Genomic DNA, 23,688 nt, shown 5'->3' on the forward strand with positions numbered 1-23,688 from the left:
TCACAGAAGAATTCTTTCATTTTTGTATTCTATTTATTTATTTATTTTCATGCAAACCATATTGTAATTTCCACTATCTAAAATAATGTATTTTTATGGAAATTACATTTCATTTCTTTATTTTTTATTTTTGTTATAAATAAATAATAAAAATGTAAAAAAAAAATAACAAAAATTAAAATGGCTATTTTCATCCCTAGCCTTTTATGTATTCAAAATACACACAAATAAATAATATTTTCACACATTTAGCCTATTTTAACAAAATTACAGCCTGACTGCAAATGACACAATACAAATATTCTGTTCACAAGTGATATTTACCTTGATTTTTTTATTTGTATTTGTCACACAACATAATGTCAAGCATGCTTTTTACTGTTGTCACCTTAGTAAACAAGTACTCTAACTTTCAAAAAAGATTTATTAGGGACAAAATTATTTATTGAGGTGGAAATGATGAAATAACTATGGAACAGTCCTAGTTTTGAAAACTGTAAATATTGAAACAATAAATATAGAAAGTTTATTTATTTTTTTTATTCTTTGTTTAGATCCTCATAGTTTTAAACATAATAATTTGTGAAATATTTTCATAGTTTAATATTGAAAGTCTGGGTCTGAGACAAGGTTAAAAAAATACATAAAAAGCATTTGAAAAAGATCAAAAATAATTGATGCAGGTGTAATTAAACGTTTCTAACATAGTTTTAGTAAGAAGAAAAAAAAAGGTTCAAATATGTTAATTGAATAAATTTTAACCCCTTGGGACAATAAAGTGCCAGAAACACTTGTATTCCAAAATACACAGAGTGTAAGTTTGGAATTGTTAAAATCTTTGAAAAAGCATCAATATCAGGCCCTTCTTTTTGTCTCTTTCTGTATATCTTTCTCCACCTCTTTCTCTAAATGTCCTGCAGCGTGCGAAGACGGCAAAACACAGCACTCTTGTTTAGGGCTGGGTGTGTGCAGAGCCACTCCCAGGCTTAATTGTTCCAAAGTTCTTTCCAAATTGCATTTAAAGATAAACAGAGAGCTTGATGGAGAGCCACGATGCCGCTATCTGGCATCGACCTAATTGTTGCAAACATTTGACAGACAGGTTTTCTCTTGCCCCAACCCCTTCCCTCTTGGCCTGTGTAGTGTGTACTTCAGTGGCAATCTGTTTACTAACCATCTCATTTTGGGTACTTTGATGTCTCTGCCAGCCTCTTTATAAACAGTTATTCCGAAGGTCTGCATTTGAAGACATTGCATAAAGAGTTATGTTGAGAACAGATGATGCAGGCTTCATTTGAAATTGTTTGCTGATATGTCATATTTGGATTTAGTAAGTGTTCTCCTAATGAGCCAAGAAAGAATGCTACTCACATATGATGTCATTTTCCTATGACAAAGATGCTAGAAAACACATTCATAAAATGCAGAAAAGACAAATGTACTGAAAGGAACATGGCACCTTAAATGAATAGTTCACCTAAAAATTAAAAATAAATTCTGCCATAATTTACTCAGCCTCATGTTGTTCCAATGTGTATGACTTTCTTTCTTATGTGGAACACAAAAGGAGATGTTTTAATGAATATTGCGGTTCATCATTTCTTTACAATGGCAGTGGATAGTGACTCACTTTAACCCTTTCACATGTGAGTTGCGTGCTGTAATAAAAAATAAAAAAAAATCTTACATTACACTTCACATCAGATGCACTGGAGGACAGATTATATATTCTCAAATATATGATGTGATTTTTAGATGTTTATAATAATTTATTATGGTAGATAAGATGCAAATGCGATTGCCGGCTATACGCACCACCATATTTTTTTAAATTGCAGTGCAGCATGGGATTCTGAGTTCATCAAGCATAGAAGGTTCTAAAAACCTAGCCCTTCCTCGTTTTTGCACCGGAAGTGGAGAGAATGACTGATGTATGGAACAGGAGAAGGCTCGAGGGGACTAACTAGTTTATGCATTCTTTGTTTGACATCAGAAAACATGGCTACATCGCTGCATCAGAACAGTGTGCTCCGACAGTAACAGCTTTAAACTTTTATTTAGTGATTGTTTGAATATTTGTAACAATATATATATATATATATTGTATATGTGAAGAGGTTAAAGCTTAAAAAAGGACCCAAATATAATTCAAGTATTTCCTGTGGCTCATGTGTTATATTCCAAGTCTTCTGAAGGCACACAATAGGTTTTGATGAGAAGCAACATGGAATTTAAATCATTTTTTAGTAAAAGTCTTGATGTCCATTGCACGTTTGCATATGAGCAGGTGTGGCCTCAAGAGTGGCACAGGGTGGCAGCTGCCTACCTAAAAATGACCTTTGGTTGCCTTTGGACCATTTTTTATTTATTTTTTTATCAGTGTCTGTTGGCTGAAACTCTCTCTTTAATTATGCATTACACATAACTTGCAGTTTTTTTTTTTTAAAGTTTTTTATTGAAGTTGTATTTTTTGCTTGTATTTGCTTTCCAACATAGTCTGCTTGCAATAGCCATGCCCTTTGCTTCAATTAATTAATACTAATGGAAAATTAAACTCAATTTGTCCCTCAATCACATATTTTGGGGGAGGGAGAGGTTTTTAATTGTATATTTCAGTAAATACAGTAAATCAAATATGATCACGTTGTTTAGAGTTGGTAAGTCAGCAAATGACATTATGGAAAGAGAACATTTGTACCTCAGACAAGTGTTGTTTTAAAAAATAATTGAAATTAGAATGTTGTATTACATAATTATCTAGATAATTATGAACTATGTAAGATCAATCAGTTCCTTGGTATTTATGAGAGTTTAACAAGTTGGCCTTTTCAAGAACGAAAGAACATGTGATTTCTCCATAGCATGTTACATCATCATATTATTTGAGAGATCCCAGACAATGCTCTTGTTTTTGCAATGTGTGTGTAAAAGAGAGAGAGAGAGAGAGAGAGAGAGAGAGAGAGAGAGAGAGAGAGAGGAAATTTGTGTCATTTTCCCCTTTTATTCTCCAGTCTTACTGAGGGTTTTGCTAAAACCAACAGACTCCTCTGCAAAGAGAACAGGAAATGACTCAACGCAAACAGGAAGTGCTGTGAGGTGACCAGTAGCATGTTGAATGGGGAATGTCAGACAGGTCTGGGATACAGCCGCTACTGCTTCAGGAAACAGCTGGACAAAGAGGGGGGTGGGGGGCTGCTGTTATGACCTGACAGTTTGGGTTAATTCGTTCACTAGGGATAGAAAGCCAATCTGCTATGTTGTTAAGCAAAATGTTGGACAAATGTAAAGTAATAATTCCCCCCAAAATAAAATTGTGTCATAATTTACTCCCCCTTAAGTTGTTCCAAACCCATATGACTTTCTTTTTATATGCAGAACACATATATGTTTTTTATGAATATCTTGGTCCATATTTTCAATACACTAGCAGGGTATAGTGCCTCACTTTAAAGCTTAAAAAAGCTTTTTCTTTCTTCCCCCATGCGTTCCTCACTTATTCACTCCAAACTAGAGTAACAGAGCTTGCGATTTGTCTTCTGGATAGATTTAGGTAAGAAACATCCTGAAATTCAAGTAATTTTTCAGGGAAAATATTTCAGGTCAGTTGCACATTTATGAGTGGCATGAAAGAAGTTTGTTTAAAGTGGCTCGTGAGTTCTTGCGAGAACATGTGTTGTTTAGCGCCATGGGTGGTGCTAGGGTTGGGCTACCAGGGCTACTATATTTTAATATTTTAACAATATACTTTGATAATAAGTAAAGTGTATAAATGAACAATACTTTCTTTCTACAGTATCGATAACACCAAATAAAAGACTCAATTCAGTACACACGCGTTCAAGGCCATTTTAGACAATTCTGGCACCCTAGGCGAGATCCCTATTGGCGCCCCCATCAGGGGGAGGGGGGTGATATGGCAGAGGCCTCCTCTTTGGCGCCCTCCCAGCAGGTGGCGCCCTAGGCAATCGCCTAGTTCGCCTATGCCTAAAAACAGCCCTGCATGCGCTGTCTTGTTGACAGCTGCTTTCCAGCACTGTACGTGTACGCATGCAAGAAGAGCGCTCGTGACTTACGATTGTGGTGACGAAAAATACCAAAAAAGTGAACGGCAATCTAATTATGGCCAGCACCTATTTACTAACATCTGCCTTTTAGCAAATCAAGTAGGACTACTCAGGGAATGCCATTTCACATAATAAATCTTCATGAGCCAAAATAGTAAGTTGTATAATGCATGCCCTAACTCCTACTCATTAGGTTGTTCCTCCACCCCTGGATGCTTGTAAGAGCACATACTGCTTTCAGAATTATCATGTCTGAGTCCTGCTGTAAAATGCATTTAGCCTAAGTCTAAAAGCATTCACTAACACTGTTATTCAAGCTGTGTCTCTGAAATCCCTCTGATATAGCAGCACCTCAATAGTTTGGCTCCTAGTTATACAAACACAATAAAGGTCAGATCTCTAGATTTAGAAGTAAAAACAAAACTGTGGTTGAGTCTATGGTTTTATATTGCATTGTGCCGTAACCCAACACTTATGACCTCAGTCTACGCTACCTTTACAGCTTATAGAGCTGGTAGAACCTTTACTGCCTATGTAGTTTATGTGTGTGTGAGCTTGCAGTTTGTGTTTGTTGAGGGGGCCATACAAATACCTCCAATAGTCAAGTTCACCAAAGAAAAACACAAGCTTCTCCACTTGGAGCTTAATAGTGGGAGCAATGAAATAACTCTGCGTGTCAAACACACTAAATTTAAACATACGTTTGCATCAGCTTTTCTCAGTCTCTCCCAGACTCTACATATTACCCCTAATGATTGGCCTGTCCCATGAAAAGTTATTAATTACCGACTGGTTGATAAGCAGGGCATAATCTGTGGCACAGCTTAATAATGGTCTGATATTTATAGAAACCATCTGGTATAGTATTTATAGAATGATATGGAATTTCATTGTTTCTGTCAAGCAGCTGGCTCCTGAGAGCTCCACTGGCTGCTGTCCCACCCGATCTTGGAAACAGTCTCTTTCTTTCTCTCTCTGACTGTCTCTCTGCATCTTTACCTATTTCTCTTGCCCGTTCTCTCTCTTATTCTCCTTCTCTTTATCTATCACTCTCCCACAGTCTTGCAGCCCACTTGGTTCTCAAATTTCTCAGGAACCTGAATAAGGCTCCTTTTCAATGAACATGGAATGGCAAAGTTTTATGACTTGGTCTGGTAATAATCTGGGTGTAATAATTGTTGTTAAAGACTTTCTTTTAATTTGGTTTCGAAAGTCATTACAGACAGCGGCTGTAGCCAAGTTAAAAATTACCACTGCCAGACGAACGTTCAGTGAGGCTGAAATTAATCAATAATAAACTATGATCTCTATGATGCTGATGCTTGCTTTTCTATTGACTTAGAGCAACATATGCAGCAACCAACATTAATTATGTTATAACCTTGTTATTACATGTGAATTGTAATGTTATAAGGACATTTTACAAGTATATGCTCACTGAATATGAAAGAACAGACTAGTTTTGAAGCTGATTAAAGTAAATGTAATGTCTAACCATTAATCTTGGATATAATAATAATAATAATAATAATAATAATAATAATAATAATAATAATAATAAACTACTAATCTTCTATTTTTAAGATATATTTTTTATTTACACATTTTCCATGTGTTTTTTAACATGCTAAATGTGGTCTGTGCTGGAAGTGCAGTTCAACCAGGGGTGGACTGGGACTAAAAAGTGGCCCTGGACTTTCTGACCCAGATCTTAATCACCTTTCAACTTTTTTCAAGAAGTGCAAATAAACTATTGTCATAGTAAATATGAGGTTGTGGAAACAACAAGTAAAATAATAATTATATATTATACATGTATATATAGTTATACAAGGTCATACAATGTTGTTTAAAATAGTTAGATGAAGAAAGTGTCACACAGCAGGACACTGATGACAATGCTTAAAATTTCATGTCAATTACCCACATAACTATTTGTAAATGTTTATTTAAAAAATCAATCCAACCCGATCTCATGAAAAGTTGTACATAATTTACGAGGTGGCTATTTCGTGTGATGTCGCACGATTTTATTTGCATAAACTCGTACGATTTCATCACGTGCAAATTCCCGGATGTCTAATGCAGAAGTAAGCGCGTGTTTCGCACATGAGGTGTTAAGGACATGCTTATTAATATTATGCCCTTACTCAAACCCCTTATCTAAACTTAACCATTCAGTAGAGTGTGTAAACATGATAGGAAGCTGTTGTGTATGACAGAAGCAAGTAACTGTCACATATTAGATGTCCAGCGACGTCATTGGCTGTAGTGAAAGTCGTGGGAATTAAAACTAGAAAAGCTGTCCGAATTCTGACGATTTCCCGGTTAGTGTGTGTCGAACAATCAATAAAAACAAAGTTGGCCAGAATATGTATATACTGTATATATATAAACAAATATAAATATATGTAAAAAATAATAATAAACATACCTCTTAAAGTGTAATCAAAATACACTTTGCAGATATTTTGCAGATTAATTGCTCATATTTTCCCTCTATGTGAGTTTGTTGCATCTTTATATCTGCAGTGTTTGAAGTCCTTCCCCAGCAGATTATTCTTGAGAAAAAACATGCTCAGTGTGAATGGCCCCTAACTCATCTTTTCACACGTGTGAGAGTGGGTGCCCGAAACAATTTAGGTAGGCCTGTTTATTTTTTAATTAATTGCAATTCTGATCCGAACCCAGAGTCATACTTTAACCCTATCACACATACAATCAAACCGGTGAGATGACACTAGGGTGGGCTCAGAGGTGTATCAAACTGGTGTGATCTGCATCCGTGGTGCTGTTTACCAGCAAAGAGGGACTAAAGCTGTTTTCATAATGAATCAGCTGCTCAAAATGTATTTTCAACATCACAATATCTTTATTCACAAAATAAAATCTTAAAGCTATTACTGTCGAAGCTGACCATTTTGATGCAATGATGCAGCCATGTTTTCTGATGTCATACAAAGAATGTATAAACTAGTTAGTCCACTTGAGCCTTCTCCTGTTCTATCCATCACTCATTCTCACCACTTTAGGTTTAAAAAAAGTGGAAGGGCTAGGATTTTAGAACCATCTATTCTTGACGAACACAGAATCCCATGTTGCATTTCAATGAAAACAACATGGCTGCGCATATACCTGGCAATTGCATTCACAATCGTATCTTATCTATTATAGTCAATCATTATAAACATCTAAAAATCAAATTACATATTTTATAATATGTAATCTGTCCTCCAGTGTGTCTGCTGTGAAGTGTAAGGTCACATTTATTTATTTTTTAATTACAGCACACATTACAGAACTCTGGGGGATGTAGCTGGGGGATAACAGTTCAACTCACATGCAAAAGGGTTAAAAATAAAACTGCAATTACTCGTTTAAAACATAAAAGATGGTCATTTGCCGCCATCTACTGATGTGTAATTTGCAGAAATGGTCAATGAACGACTCAACAAACAAATCAGAACAAATCTTTTTGGTGAACGGATTCAAAAGACATGAGTCACTGAGATATGACCTTCTTCAGCAGAACACAAATGGAGATTTTTAGAAAAGATAGAGCTCTGTCAGGTCCTTATAATGGAAGTTCATGGATGCCAGCACTTTGACAGTCCAAAAGTCACATTTAGGAAGCATAAAAGTAATACACACGACTCCAGTCATTCAATGAATGTCTTCTGAAGCAATCGATATGTTTGTGTAAAAAAAAATCGAAAATTAGAACATTGTTAACTTTTAAAATGTGCTTCCTGCCTTCAGCTGGTTGAGCAAGTTCAGGCATGTACTTCCATTATAAGGGCCTGACAGAGCTCTGTCTTCTTCTAAAAATCTTCATTTGTGCTCTGCTGAAGAAAGACAGTCATACACATCTGGGATGGCATCAGGGCAAGTGAATAATGATAGAATTTTCGTTTTTGGGTGAACTGTTCCTTTAACTGTAACTACGAGGTGCTTTCTTTATGCATTTGAAAAAGAGATGAATGTGTGCTTTTTTTTATTTTTATTTTTTTTTTGTGTGTTTTGGACAAAGCAGTATGTGTCTGTGTGGGGGTGGATGGAAGTCTGGAGTGTGTGTGTAAAACTGTGTATGTGTGTGTGCATATGTGTTGTTTAGAGAGACTACACTACTAGGCGAGAAAGATAGAGATGAAACGAGAAAAGTTAGAAGAGGAGAGAGACTGAAACTGAAGAGAGAGAGAGAGAGAGAGAGAGAGAGAGAGAGAGAGAGAGAGAGAGAGAGAGAGAGAGACACTGAAGAGTGCCTGGGCAGCTCTAGACTGGATGGAGAGAGGCATGTTTGTGTTGGAGCTGTTAGCTGCATATTTGGACCACATGTGCTCTGAGTTTGGGAGTAACAGGCCAAATGAAAGGCACATTGTACCCCAGAACTGCAGCGTCTGCACTTGTGCCCATGGAAAGGAACCAGCTCGTGTCGAGAAAGAAAAAAACTTGGAGTGACAAAATGCCAGATGGAAATCAATGTCATTAGTCAGGCAGACATGGCGGTTCTGGTGCTGTGGCTGCTGAAACTGCCATGTGTGGTTGTAAACTGTTTTTTATTTTATTTTATTTTTTATGTGAGCTAGTGAGAGGCAAGCGTGTAAAGTGTTATTCCTTCAGCGCTTACTCTGACCATATTTTCTGACCAGCACTGAACGGTGAAATGCCTGAGGTTACCAACTAAGTCTGCATAAATGCTTTGAAAATTTACTGTTTGTCTTGTAAAATTGAATATTGTTTCTCAGCACTTCATGTTCATTCAGGGGTGGACTGGCTATCGGGTCCCGGTGGGCCACTGGATAATTTGGGCCCGTCCTACAGGCAATATAGGCGGCCACCCTGGGCTCCAACATGCCCATGCGGACCCCATTACAGAGTGAATATTCTAAAAAGTATGTAAGGTAAAGCCACTACAATGGCTTTTATTTTGAAAAACTGAAAGGACTTTTATTTTGAAACTACTTACACATCGTAGCACTTTTCCATATATGCACATTAATTATATACCTCGTCTGGACCTCATTATTTGACAAAAAAATCACAATAATGGTGACAACCAAAGACAACATATTAAGTATAAGATGAGCTCTGAATAATCACAAAATGACAAATAACTGCAAGTTACAACAAATACAATTACTGCAACATATATAAAATCTGCAATCAGTAAAGCTATGAGCAGTACATAGTAATTTGCATAATTTATTCATACCGTAGTGAGCTGAAGTGCGGCTTGCTGAATAATGATAAAAATGTGGAAAATAAGTCATGAAAAATATTACTTTATGGCTATTTGAGGCTTACTTTGTTTAAAGGATAGCAGAAACAGCGCTTGTCAAAGCATAGAGCTTTTCACTTTTTCTCCAGAATAATCTGGGAAGTAATTAAAACACTGCAGATATAAAGATGCAACAAACTCAAATAGAGTGAAAATATGAGCAATTAATCTGCAAAGTTCTACACTTTAAGACGTATGTTTATTTTGTTTTACATATATTTATATTTGTTTATATTTATACAGGGTTGGGAGGGTTACTTTTAAAATGTATTCCACTACAGATTACAGAATATGTGGTGTAAAATGTAATTAGTAACTTATTTCATTAGATTACTCAATTACTTTGTATTACTTCTTCAGCACTGGTAGATTTTTTCACTTGTTTTGACTTTAAAAAATCTGCCTGTACAGTAAGACAAAAACACACATCCTAAATATCTTATCCAATGTTGCGTCTAAAACAAGATAAAACAAATTGGAAAATTAAGGATTTTTTGATATTTTTACAGAAAAACAATACAAAAATTCTGATCAAGAAAAAGACCTTTGCCCTAATATCAAAGGTCTTACTAGAGAATATGGAATTAATGTTCCAATATGGATTTTCTTGATAAAAAATATATGATCGTGTCTGGTAACAGGTTATGTAAAATGGCTAGAAATAGCATTTTTGCTAAGCATAATGCTACACAATGTTTATTTTTATTTCTGCTGCTCCAAACATACTTCAGACTTACTTCTCTGTCTGCTCGTATGAATGTAACACACCTTAAGAAATTATTTCACCGCTGTTCAAAGGCTCTTTGAATCACATCATTTATATGGATAAATGTTTTCCAACTGAATAGACATAATAATAAAATGAAACAAATGACAATAAAATGCAAAGTACTCTCTTCAGTAATCAAAATACTTTTTGAATGTAGCTGTATTCTGATTACCAACTATTTATATTGTAACTGTAGTGGAATACAGTTACTAATATTTAATATTTTTAATATGTAATCCCGTTACATGTATTCCGTTACTTGTGTTTTTGTCCATGTTTTGTGTTCATGTTTGTTATTTTGAAAGTTTAGTTCCTGTTCCTGGTTCATGTCATGTGATTTCCTGTTCCCTCATGTGATCCTGTCATGTGTTTCCCCTGTTCATGTGTCTTGTTTTCTTTGGTCCATTGTTTGAGTTCTTGTTAGCAGTCTTGTCTTTTCATTGGTTAAAGTTTATTAGTCATGTTATCTTGTTTACAGTTCTGTCTGTTGATTTGTCGTCATTGTCATGCATGTTTACCTAGTCTTTGTATTTATAGCCCTCATGTTCTCTAGTCCTTGGTTGAGTATTGTTGGAGTAATGTCGTGTCATTGTTCTTTCAAGTCAAGTCAAGTCAAGTCAAGTCGGTTATGTCTGTTTTGTTTTCACTTTGGATTTATTGTTTTGGATTTCACGTTGTAAATAAACTGCACTTGGCTTCTCACTTCATCATCCTCTTCATCTGTTCCTGTGTTCAGGCTGCCAAGACGTTACTCCCCAACCCTGCATTTATGTGTACATATTCTGGCCATTTTTGTTTTCATTGTTTTTTTTTATTTATTTTTTTTATAAACATTTACACATATATATGTGAGTAACTGACATGACATTTTAAGCATTCATTCAAGTCATCAATGTCCTGCTGTGTGACACTTTCTTCATCTGTATAGCTATATATACATATACAGTATAATTATTATTATTATACTTGTTGTTTCCACAACATCATATTAACTAAGAAAATAGTTTATTTGCACTTCTTGAAAAAAGTTGAAAGGTGATTCAGCTCTTTAAAAACTTTGAAGAAATGCTGACTTGTCACAGCACCTAAATACATACTTTCTCTTGTACTTTCATGTACGTTTTAACCTAACATCTGTATATTGGGAAAAACATTTTCAGACATGTTATTTGTCTGCTTATTTTACTGCTTTCTCTAAAAAATCCACTCATCACATTTACAGAGGTTTTATATGTTTTAAAGTTATGACAATTTTAGCACTGTGGGGCCCATTGTCACGACCAGCAGTCAATAGAAATTGTTTTTTTTTTTTTTTGAAAACACAAAAATGTGAAATTGATCCAGAAAATGAAATCAATGAGCCGGTGTGTTATGGTGTGGTGTGTTACGGGCCGGGTTTGGTGGGCCGCTCTGGGCCAGACAGTCCAGGGCCACTTTTTAGTCACAGCCCGCCCCTGTGTTCAGTGCATGTATACAGTTTAACCGTGGCACATTCAGCCTGTAGTAACATGTTTGGTCAGATGGGGGCGACAATAAACTGTGATAGATCACCTCAGAATTCAACTGAACACTTCTCACTTGCCTTTTATGTCTTCCATGTAGCGCTTTCTCACTCTGAGAACATGAGAGCACTTCACAACAAAAAACCTAAACCACACTCATTCTCCCTGCTGCGTCTCTGCACATTTCTGATTCTCTGCCAGTCACTTTTCAAACATTCTCCGCCCTGAGAAAAGCTTTTTATCACTTTAGAATGAATCATGCACGGAGAAATTAAACAAGTTCTATTTAAAGCTGCACTATGTAAGATTTTTTGTTTAAAAATGAACAAATTGCCATTATTGACTGAGTACATGAGCAATCAGTGTTAAAAACGATGTCCTTACCTTACCCCGATTCACTACTGTAAGCCCATAAAAATGATTCGTATGTTGAGCTGACTGGTTTGATTTGGCATGAAATCGCTGGTTTATGACGTTTATCTTTACGTCATTATGCCATGTCCGCACTCACAGGATAGTAGTACCTGCTGTCTCATGTTCCGGCTGGAGAAACTAACTATGCAGTTCAGTTCAGTAATATTCATACAGTTCAGGACAGCATCGTTGCAGTCTAGATGGATGTTTATCTGTTATCCATTTGGCAAAGTTGTTTACCTGCTATTATGCTTGGATATGTTTTCTGGTAGGGTTGTTGAAGCTTATATTGCTTGTCATGCTTTTATTAATCGAACATTACTCGTGTGTTAACTGATGGCAATGTCCGGTTAAGTAACTATGACATGTTTAATATGTATGACTTCTGCAATTGACTTCTTGTAATTGTTATATTGCATATTTAAGCATATTATTTTTACATTTAATAAAGTTTATTTTATCCCCATCATTACTGAATCCTCGTTCACAGCAAGAAGGTCCTGCGTTCGAGTCCCGGCTCAACTGGGCCTTTCTGTGTGGAGTTTGCATGTTCTCCCCATGTTCGCGTGGGTTTCAACCGGGTGCTTCGGTTTCCCCCACAAGTCCAAAAACATGCAGGTTAAGTGAATTGGAGACTCTAAATTGCCCCGTAAGGTGTGAGTGAGAGTCCCCCAGCCACAGGGGGTTGTGTCAAGAAGGGCATCCGGCATAAAACCGGTGGATCAAATATGTGGATCACGGATGGTCCGCTGTGGCAACCCCTATCAGGAGCAGCCGAAAGAAGAAGAAGAAGATTACTGAATCCTCGTTGTATGTTTGTAGTTTACGTGGTATTGTGTGCATTGCATAGACATGGACAATACAGTATAAAAATAATAAAGTCTTCCACTGAACTCGTATCAGCCATATCATGAGTTTAACCTCTAAAACTGAAAACTGTAGTACAATTCAAACATTAATAGTAGATAAAACACTTGAATAATTATTTTAATTTCTACTGGTAGTGGCTGAGGAGAGTCCCCTGTTCTCTATTTAAAAGTGCTTTCAGTGTAGTGTCAAAAAAGTGATTTAAGTGTAAAATTCAATCAAATATGTAAATAAGAGTGTTGTTTATCTTATCAAAGCAAGTAATTTTTCTATTTCAAATGTTTAATTGTATATAAAATAATATCAACATGAAAATAGCACATTATGACACCGGCTCCAGTCATAATCACACACAGTCGATGTCCAGGTATACACTGAACACTTTATTAGGAGCACCTTTACACCTACTTATTAATGCGATTATCTAATCAGCCAATTATGTGACAGCAGTGCATAAAATCATGCAGATACAGGTCAGGAGCTTCAGTAAATGTTCACATCAACCATATATATATATATATATATATATATATATATATATATATATATATATATATATATATATATATATTTCTGTAAATGTTTATCAGGCATAAATATTTATATGAAAAGTAGGGATACCATGCACTGACATGACGATTTATTCGCTCTCTATGTTTTCTTTTACCTCACTTGCTTTCTTTCTAAAAACACATTACATCTCTGATGTAAAAGTATTGACTATATCAGTATTAAGACTCCACCTTCTTGATATCTTTTTTCAGTGGTTTTAGAGCCACGGGGACAAAAAGTTTAAAAAAAGTGAGTACTCACTTGTATGACTTCTCAATGACCCGGAACAACGTCTGTAATCTGTGTGGTTCCACAGCCATAAAACAACACAAATAGCCTATGCCTCTCTGCTTGACCAGACGGGGGTGGTGGAAACAGCCACTTTATTAATAATCTTTGCCAGCTTATCATTCAAACAGTGAATCTACCACACCCTTGAAAACACTGCCCGCTTCCCCTCCATTCAGACTCCACCATGCTCTTAAAAACTTCACAGTGCATGTTGAGAACCAGATTTCATGCCTTTATTAAAGCTAGAGAGATCGATGAAAGTGTGTCTTCAGTAATGACAATTGCCTTGAGGCGTTTATGATACATTGTGTTGGACGAGTGAATAATATTTTGTAATATAAAGAAGACTACAAATTTGTTGTGATTATGGTTCTGTTGACCAGATGTGAACTGCTGTATAATTATGATAAATTGTAATTGAAACATCTTATATATTGCAAATTGGTTGCATGACTACTGAAGTATTAAAAGAAAATCAAGGCTCAACACAAAATTTAATTGAGCATTTGATTTTGGAGAATTTAATATTTTTGGCCAAGGACATTCATGCAATAATGATTTGAGTTTTCTTTTCTTTTTTAATAATGAACTTGCATGCAGATAATCTGGCCAGTGGAATTTTGCCAAAATATATGGAAGGTGGAGATGAAAGATTAAACTCTGGTTGAAAAATGTGCAATACGATACAGGCTAATTTACCATCATCACTTTGGCTATAATGACTGACAGCGGATAGTAATTTCGAACCATTTCAGCAAAATATGACCGCCTGTTAGGCAGGAACTGAACAGCGTTACTGCTCCTTTGTGCCGCACATCAGCTCCTGCTGTGTCCCTGTTTATTTTTGGAAGGAGGGAATATACATGAGAAGACCCCTCTAACAGGAAGTCACCCAGTGGGACACCAAGCTGTCTCTTGCCAGGGCCCTGAGCTCAGTTTAACCTGAGGTTGAAACACACACAAACACACACACACACACACACACACACACACACACACACACACACACACACACACACGTTTTGTTTTATATCATCATGGGGACTTTCCATAAACTTATATGGATTTTATACAGATCTAACGATAATTTATATCCCCTAACCCTACCCCTAAACCTAACCCTCACAGAAACCTTTTTGCATTTTTACATTTTCAAAAAAGTAGTATGTTTAGTATGTTTACTAAGCCATTTCCCTCGTGGGGACCTCTGGCTGGTCCCCACAATGTAGGTGATCTCAGGTTTTACGATCCTTGTGGGGAAATTTGGTCCCCACAATGGAGGTTAAACCTGTACACTCACTCTCTCTCTCACACACACACAACACACACACACACACACACACACACACACTAGATACATTGGTTAAACTCCAGCTTAACATAACATCAATATTCTCATGGCCTCACCATGCTAATAAGGGAATTGTGCTGCTTCTCATGAGCAGACTGAGGAAGAGCTCTCTAGGTATGTAAAACACCACTACACACTTACTAATTACATAACTGCTGTGGAAGATGATATTTCAGATTTAAAATGTGAATTTATTGACCCCATAAAATTAGAGTTTTGTGTCTTTTAGTCCATGTCTGTTATGCTAACAGACACTGATGCTCAACTATTTTCTAGCGCACTTCTACCAGTTGACAAAACTAACCATTAGCAAATATAAACTGCCTCTGACTAGCAATTTGCAAATCATGTGTCATGGCTATGACGTAAACTAAAGGCAATTGGCTTTTTTTCTAAAAGGTATCTTGATGAGCTCTTGCTCTTGATATGTCCCTCACAAACTTCCTATTTCAATTGAAAACATGTAAACACAGGAAAGAAAATGGCACTCCTCAAGCAATTTCATTGGGTCTTTTGAGTATCCTCAGCAAAAAAGTGTATAGCTGCGCAGATATCACATATAACCTGTACAATATCAATATAATGTGTATTGGCCTGGGGTGTGTAAGAGGGGAATGTCCCTTTGAGGACAAAAAAAACCCAATTTAGATTTTAACATCGTTCACCCCTTCCCTTTGACCAGTTCTGTTAGTACAACTACACCAGGGGTGTAAATTAACAAATTAAAAATACACTTGTTACTGTGATTAAGTCGTTTTTTTAAGGAATTGTACTTTATTAAATAGTTCAACAAAATTATACTTTTACTTGAGTATATTTTGTGTGTTGTACCTGTACTTTTACTTCGCTATTTTTGACGAAGAAGGGCAACTGTTTACAAAGAAAACATCCATTCACATAAAGTAGCTTAATGAATGCATATTGAAAAGAGAGCTCTAAAGGACAGGTGCAAAAAATTTTATTTTGGTTTTGTCAGCCACAAGCTGTTGCAAGCCAATGAATGTGCTAGCCGATAAATGATGCAGGTAAATCATATGAAAGTTACGTTTTTCCAGTCACTGGATTGACACAATGATGTTCACGTTCTGATCCGATCTGCCATAAACAAGTCTGAAGTCCCACAAACAAGTCTGCAATAATCTATGTTTAGATGAAAGAAAACTAAATGTTGTTGATTGTATTATAATTAATCTTGTACAGGCACCGTTATTTTTTTCATGGAACAGAAAATGACATTTTTAAAAATAATTTATGTACACCTTCACTTGGTGGTGGTGTAATCTGGTGTTGGTGGAACTCCTGTGCGTTGAACATGCGCTGCACAGACACCTTTCAAGGTTTCACACCATCTCTGTGTCAACAACTCTGTCGCGTGCTCATCCCGCGAACATGGGAGCTGGGCCCCCTGGGAGTTGTGGGCCCCTGGGCTTCAGCCCGTGTAAGCCTGTGCGTTAATGAGCCTTGTTCGCCAGTGGCAACTGCCTGAAAGACTACACAGGACTGTGAATAACAATATAAATTTCATTTAGTTACCCAAACAAAATATCTTATGATTTCAGAAGATTCACCATACAGCATGTGAGTTGTATTGGGCAACTTTATTTGTTCTTTTAGTGTGGAGCTTTATAGCCCTTGTTTGCTCTAACGATTCTTCAAAAAAATCCTGCTTTTGTACTGGGAAAAATAACTGCATATGTGTTTGAACAAAACGGGGGTGAGTAAATAATGATTTAATTTTCTTTTTTGGGTGAACTATTCCCTTAATGCAGATCTTGAGACTGGTATGATTACAAACTGTGACTCACCTCTCATCTGTTAGTCTTGTTCAGCTCTTTCTGTGACCTGAAGGCCAGAGCAGACCAGGGGGAGTCAAACTGGAGATACAAAGAAAAGTTAATTTACAGCTAACAGGTTGATGTGCTCTAATAATTTAAAGAGGATGCACCTAGTATAATTCATTCTTTTCTAGACATTTCCCTTTCTCTCTTTTACCTATTTTCCTCCCTGACTTCATAAGGCATTGTGGGTAATGAGGCTGTCTACTTTGCTCCAGCTGTTCTCCATCACAGACCCATCGTGTGTGTGATAGGAGCCAGTGCTCAGCCAAAGCTTAAACCCTGCCAGGTAGCGTTGATGAGATGCAGGATTCAGGTGCAGTGTGTAGGGTGTGTGTGTGTGTGTGTGGGGGGGGGGAGGGGGGGGGTGTTTGGGTGGTTTACGAGGACATTTTTTTAGGTTATAAACTGGTAATTACAAGGGAATTATGCTATAAATGTGGTTTATGAGGACATTTCTAGTGTCCCCATAATTCAAATCGCTTAAAAAAAACATACTAAACAATGTTTTTTTTTTTTTTTTTATTATGAAAAATGAAGAACGTTTTTTTGTGAGGGTTAGGTTTAGGGGTAGGGTTAGGGGATAGAATCTATAGTTCATACAGTATAAACATCATTATGTCTATGGAGGATCCTCATAAGGATAGCCACACCAACATGTGTGTGTGTGTGTGTGTGTGTGTGTGTGTGTTTGTGTGTAGGTGAGTGTAGTGATCTAGTTACTTTTTTGATGTAATTAAAGAGCGATTTGTGATCACGGGCCGCTGATGCAGACTCCATTTCCTCAGCAACCCGCGACCACCACCCATCCTTGCAGCGCCTCACGGCTCTCCGAACCTCCGAGTGAAGGCTGCGGTAAGTCTCCTCATTCTCCAATGTGGGATGCTGTAGCCGATGTGAGTGGGCCTGTCGCTTTTTCTCAGTCAACTTTAACACCTCCTCTGTCAGCCAGGGTCTCTGGGGAGGTCTGGACCATGTACCCAAAGCAGCCATTGCAGTTGTATGAGCCACAGTCCTAAACCTCGTCCATTTCCCCTCGACATCTGGAGGATTGGGGGACAATGCAAAACCCAGCTGCAAGCGATGTTGAAATTCTTGCTTGCAACTTTCGTCAGCTAGCTGAGACCATGCCACTAAGGGTTTGAATGGAGACCTGGGTATACACCCACCACCGGAGTAGAAGAATGGCAGGCGCATCTTACAGATGACAAGTCGATGGTCAGTGGTCAGATCAGCTCCATGGTATGTTCTGGTGTCAAGGACATGTGCCCGCAACCGCTGTTCCGTCACTATGTAGTCCAGCAAATGTACTTGCTTGGACCTGGCATGCATCCATGATGTAGTGTGGATGCGCCGATGCACAGAGATCCAGGCGGTACCGGTCCAGCTCCCAACAGAGGAGTGGCAGCCTCTCCTCCGCATTGAGCATTCTAACATTCCACGTGGCCATCCGAAGTGGTTTTTTGTTGTTTCTGGAGGAGCCCCGAGGGTCTCATGGCTCCGCCAAATGGGGTTTGACCAGGAGACATCATAGACACCTGTCCCCCCATGGCCTCCGGCACAAACTTAAGAAGTTCTTTACATCGTAGTTTAGTGGTAGTTAATTGAAGGTGGAGGGGTTACCAGCCCCTCGCACCCGTCCAGAGCCCCCATTTGGCTGCTGTGGTGGTTACAAATGCCATGAGGGGAAAGGCCAATCGGAATGGGGTTCTCACTCCTTAGTGTGCTGGGAAAGGTCCTGGCAAATATTATTCAATATCGCCTCGCTAGGCACACTGAGGAGAGGCTTGCGGAGCCCCAGTGTGGTTTTAGGAAGGGCGGTCCTGCACAGATGCCATATTTTCTGTCCGTCTGCTACAGAAGAGGTGTAGGGAATTCCAACAAGACCTACATTTCTGCCTTATTGACCTGGTCAAGGCCTATGATACCATCAGTAGGCCTGGGCTCTGGATTGTTCTCCGTGCTTTCGGAGTCCCTGACCCTCTGCTCACGATCATTAAGGACCTTCATGATGGTGAGCGGGCCCAGGTAAAACTACGTGGCCGGGAGTCAGAGCCATTCCCTGTACACCTTGGGGTGTGACAGGGATGTCCTCTTGCTCCCACATTATTTAACACTATTTTGACCATGTAGTTCGTGAAGCCTTCAATAGCTGTACCGGAGGAATTTCCATCTGGTACAGATACAATGGGAGGCTGATCGATGCCCAGGTGCGGTCAAGGGATGGCTCCCTATTGCTCAACCATGTTATGTATGCCGATGATCTGGTAATTGCTGCTCACACAGAGGAGGAGTTGGGGGTGCTTCTGCTGAACCTGGAGCTTGACACTAAGAGGTGGGGCCTTACCATCAGCCCCATCATAACTAAGCACCTGCCTGGGTATTTTGTACCATCGTACACTACACCCCCCAAACTCCCAATTGGTGATAAAGCAGTTGTGGAGAGAGTGGAGAGTTTCCCATACCTGGGCAGTGTGCTCATGACTGGCTCCGGTTTAGCAGCAGAGGTCACACTCCGAATCAGTCGAGCGGCATTATCTTTTCATTGGTTGCGTAACGCTGTGTGGAAGCTACCTGGTCTGTTGCTCCACACGAAGCTTCAGGTCTTCTCGGACATGGTCGTTCCCTCCCTTCTCCACGCTTGCAAAACGTGGACCCCGTTAATGGAACATCTGCGCCGGTTAGAAACATTTAGGCTGACCTGCCTACGATCCATCCTGGGTTTAACCAGGCTGGATTTTGTGAGGAGCTCACAAATCCTTGAAAGATCTGGACAAAGTCCCATCAGTGAGCTCCTCCGGCAGGCAAGGCTGCTTTGGCTGGGCCATGTAGCCCGCATGCCAAGCCACCTCATGCCTAAACAGCTTTTGTTCGGCCGGATTGAGGGGGCTAAACGGGCGCAGTACGGGTTAGAGAGGAGATGGAGTGATGTGGTACAGGAGGATCTGGAGCTGACTGGACTTACCGCTGACTGATACCAGCGGTGTAATGATCAGCCTCTGTGGAGGAGGCTCGTGAAGGATGCTACTGGAGAGTTGGAGGCAGTCACCCTCCAACAACAACGGAGGGCAGAGGAGTGACGCTCACAACAACGAGAGGAGTGTCGGGTGGCTAAAGCACAGCAAGTTGGCACAGTAGGGGGCACAGGTGGTCCATCAGCCAGTCGTCTTAGTCAGTCGACCCGTGGCATCTGGGTCTGCCCCGTGACCTCCTGCCAGCGGGCTTTGGACACTTCACGTGGCCTCAAGGTGCACATAGCCTGGCACAAGCGTCGTGGTGATGTCACCGCCAGTGGCGGTTGTTGTTGTTGTTGTTGTAGTGCTCTGCTCTGAACGCATTTTCCCTCTGCCCAGCCTTGCTATTTATATTGCTCATGTCTTTTATTGCACCTCCTCTTTTTTCATTCACTACCTCTCTCGTGTTGTAATTTATCCCAATAAATGAAAATTGCTCTCCTTTCCTAGAGCTGTAACCGTTACTTTCCTGGCACTGGGCCAATGATTGACCTGTTTTATGAAACAGTGTTAATCTGTGAAGAGAGTGAAGAGAGGAGAGAAAGAGAGAGGTCAAAGGTCAGGTGGCACGAATGAACAATAATGAATGTTTGATGTTTTGGATTTTTTATTATTATTTATTTAAATAATATTGTTATATTTTGAATATTTACCATAAGATAAACTTGTTTTAAAATATAATACTTTTTTTTTTTTTTTTTTTTTGTTAAACAAATTCTAGGGTTTGTGAATGTATGTATCCACTCTAGAATTATACTTGTTCTTCATTGTGTCTTAAGCCATTCTATTTGTCTTAGATATATGTTTGTATATGTAAGGTCCATAAATGTCAATGGACGATACTGATTTTTAAATAATTTACAACATCAAAAACTACTTTTGCATTTTCTGAAGAAAATGTGAGTGTTGCTGGGGTCAGGTCCCTCCTCAATTATGTTTATGTATATTTTATTATCTGCCATGATTATGTTGATGAACAAAGTGCATGGAGGGCAAAAATACAAGCACACAAAGTCACGGCTGTAAAAAAAAAAAAAAAACGTTTTTATTTAATTTTATTTTATACAATAGTGCAACTTAGACAGGAAATTATGGAAAGAAGATGGGGGAACAGGATCAGGAGATGCTGCAAGATGAATTCAAACTTCTGTCGCTCAAAAGGGCATCAATGTCTTAGACCACATGTACTAATTGCTAGGCTTCTGACTTGAAAAGGTAGGCTCAGTTTAGTAGTTAATTTAAATGTTTACATCACCGATACGTGATGCAGCAGGGCCTTCTTCTTTCTCAACTGCTTGGGCTAAAAACTTGACCCCACTCCCATGTTGTTTAACACCCCCACGATGGTTCCCAGCGTTCTGGGTCTTTTACAGTCTGGCTGCTTTTGTGGGGGTTTATGTTCTCATGCCCCAACAAATATTCATGCACGCATAGACACATGCACACACACACCCACACAAAACAAACCCTCAAAATTTTGTCTTTGCTTTTTTCTCTCTTTTTCTCATCAGCCATATTCTCATTCACAATGCAAGTTTATCTCCACCCCCAGTGTGGCGCGCACACACACACACGCACGCACACACACACTTCCAATTAGGGTTTTGTTACAGAAGAACGGGTCCCACAACATGAGAGACACACACACAACACTTGCACAAGGCCATATAGTGGCACAGTCACAATTCTCTTTTGACCATAACCTGATGTTGAAGCTTACCGATTGATACATATTTCCTCACAATACTAGTATGTGTGTGAGTAGTTTGTTAGAATCATTAATAATTTGCTTGAAATCCTTATCTTCTGACTTCTAGTGCTTCATGACAATAAGAGCTGAAAAAAAGAAAGACATAACTGAGTGAGTTTTGCTCTAATCTGACATTATCAATATGTTATACAGTGGGGTTCAATGTCTGAATCTGCATTTAAAATCTGGGATTCAAAATCTGGAAATACATATGGAAATACATTTTAAGATTTAAAAAATATAAAACTATATTTTTAGGTCACTTATTAAAATAAGCATATTTGTGATATTATTGACCATGTTTAATCATTGAAGCACACAAGATGCTCTTTGGAACATTCTCAAATAATGCTGGAGAACATAGATCATCATGTTTTGCACAACATAATGTTTTGCACAACCTGTTCCGGTTGCTGCTGGCATGCTGCACGAGTGTTTGTAGCTTGCTAGCCTGCCTGCTTAACATTGCTTATTCTTATTATAATATGTTCATCCTTTTATCCTTTGCCACTTTTCCACGTTCTTCAGGTTTTTACGCTTTTCTACTGTTTTAACTGCGTGTATTTTACCACGCACACCCGTTTTCTCTCTTTTTTCCCCCCGCTTGTCTACATCTCGTGTCTCGATTGTGTGCAATCGTTTTCTCCACTGTGTTTTACATGGATTATTGCATCAATCTCAAACATCTGCTGATGTCCGTCAGCAGTGAGGGACACTGTGGCAGCGGGGGCATGGTCAAGCATCCATCTGGAGAGAAAGCGGTAAGGTCACTTGCACCTGAGCTAGATTATGTTTAACACCTGTTTCTAATTCCAGTGAGCATGGGGAGAGCAGCATATAAGCAGCCACACCACCAGCAGAGAGAGAGAGAGAGTCTGGCACAAGGAAGGCCACGGTGCTCTGGAAGCTGCTACGTTTAATCTGTTATGTTTGTGAAGCTGATGTGTTAAGTTACTATGTGCCTGTGAAGCTAATGAGTTTAAGTCTATGTTTCTGTGAAGCTGACGAGTTTGTGAAGTTGTAAAGCATTGAAGTGGCCGATTAAAAGTCCTACCGGAGCCTGGAAAAACCTGCTTCCCTGTGTTCTCCTTCCCTTCTGTTTGTGAGCTGTGTTACAGACACACATGTGATAAATGTAAGGAATTAGTCAGTCTGGCAGAGAAGGTTAGTGAGTTAGAGGCACGCATCCGAACGCTAGTGGAGGTCAGTGAGAAAGAGAAGCCAGTGAGAAAGAGAAGCCGTTTCGGATGTGGGTAGTACAACGAGAAACACACACACTTTGGTTCCGGATGTAGAGCCCCCGCAGCAGGGAGTTTGGGTGACATCTCGGCAGCATACTCGCTCAGCAAAGCGACACCACTCTCCTGTTCCTCTTAGGGTTTCCAATAGATTCTCCCCACTCAGTGATGCACTCACTGAGAATCATGTTGGAAGAGCCTTAGTAATTGGTGATTCTATTGTAAGGAATGTGGAAATAGAGTCTCCAGCCAGCATTGTTAAATGCATTTCCAGGGTTCGAGCGTCTGACATCAGATCAAATTTACAAGTGCTGGCTAATGCTAAATGTAGATTTTCTAAAATTGTTATTCATATCTATGTCCGGCTTTGCCAGTCGGAGATCACTAAAGATAATGTTAAAGAGGTGTGTGAACTTTCAAAAATGATGTCAGACACTGTAATATGCTCTGGCCCACTCCCTGTTCATCGTGTTGATGCGGTTTACAGTAGATTAGTGTCACTGAAAGGCTGGATGTCTGAGTGGTGTCCAGAGAATAGCATCAGATTTATAGACAATTGGAAGAGTTTTTGGGATAGACCAGACCTCCAGGGAAGATGCCGCTCTCCTCTCTGGTAATTTGGCTCATAGTCTTAATAGTGATAGTATTTGACTAACTGGGGCCCAGGCCAGGAAGCAGACAAACTGGTTAATCCGAACGTCTGCTAGCTGCCTTGAGACGTCACACAGGTCACATAAACTACAACACATGGAATCTGTATCAC

This window comes from Myxocyprinus asiaticus, chromosome 18 (genome assembly GCF_019703515.2).
Source record: "Myxocyprinus asiaticus isolate MX2 ecotype Aquarium Trade chromosome 18, UBuf_Myxa_2, whole genome shotgun sequence".
In the NCBI taxonomy this organism is placed as follows: Eukaryota; Metazoa; Chordata; class Actinopteri; order Cypriniformes; family Catostomidae; genus Myxocyprinus; species Myxocyprinus asiaticus.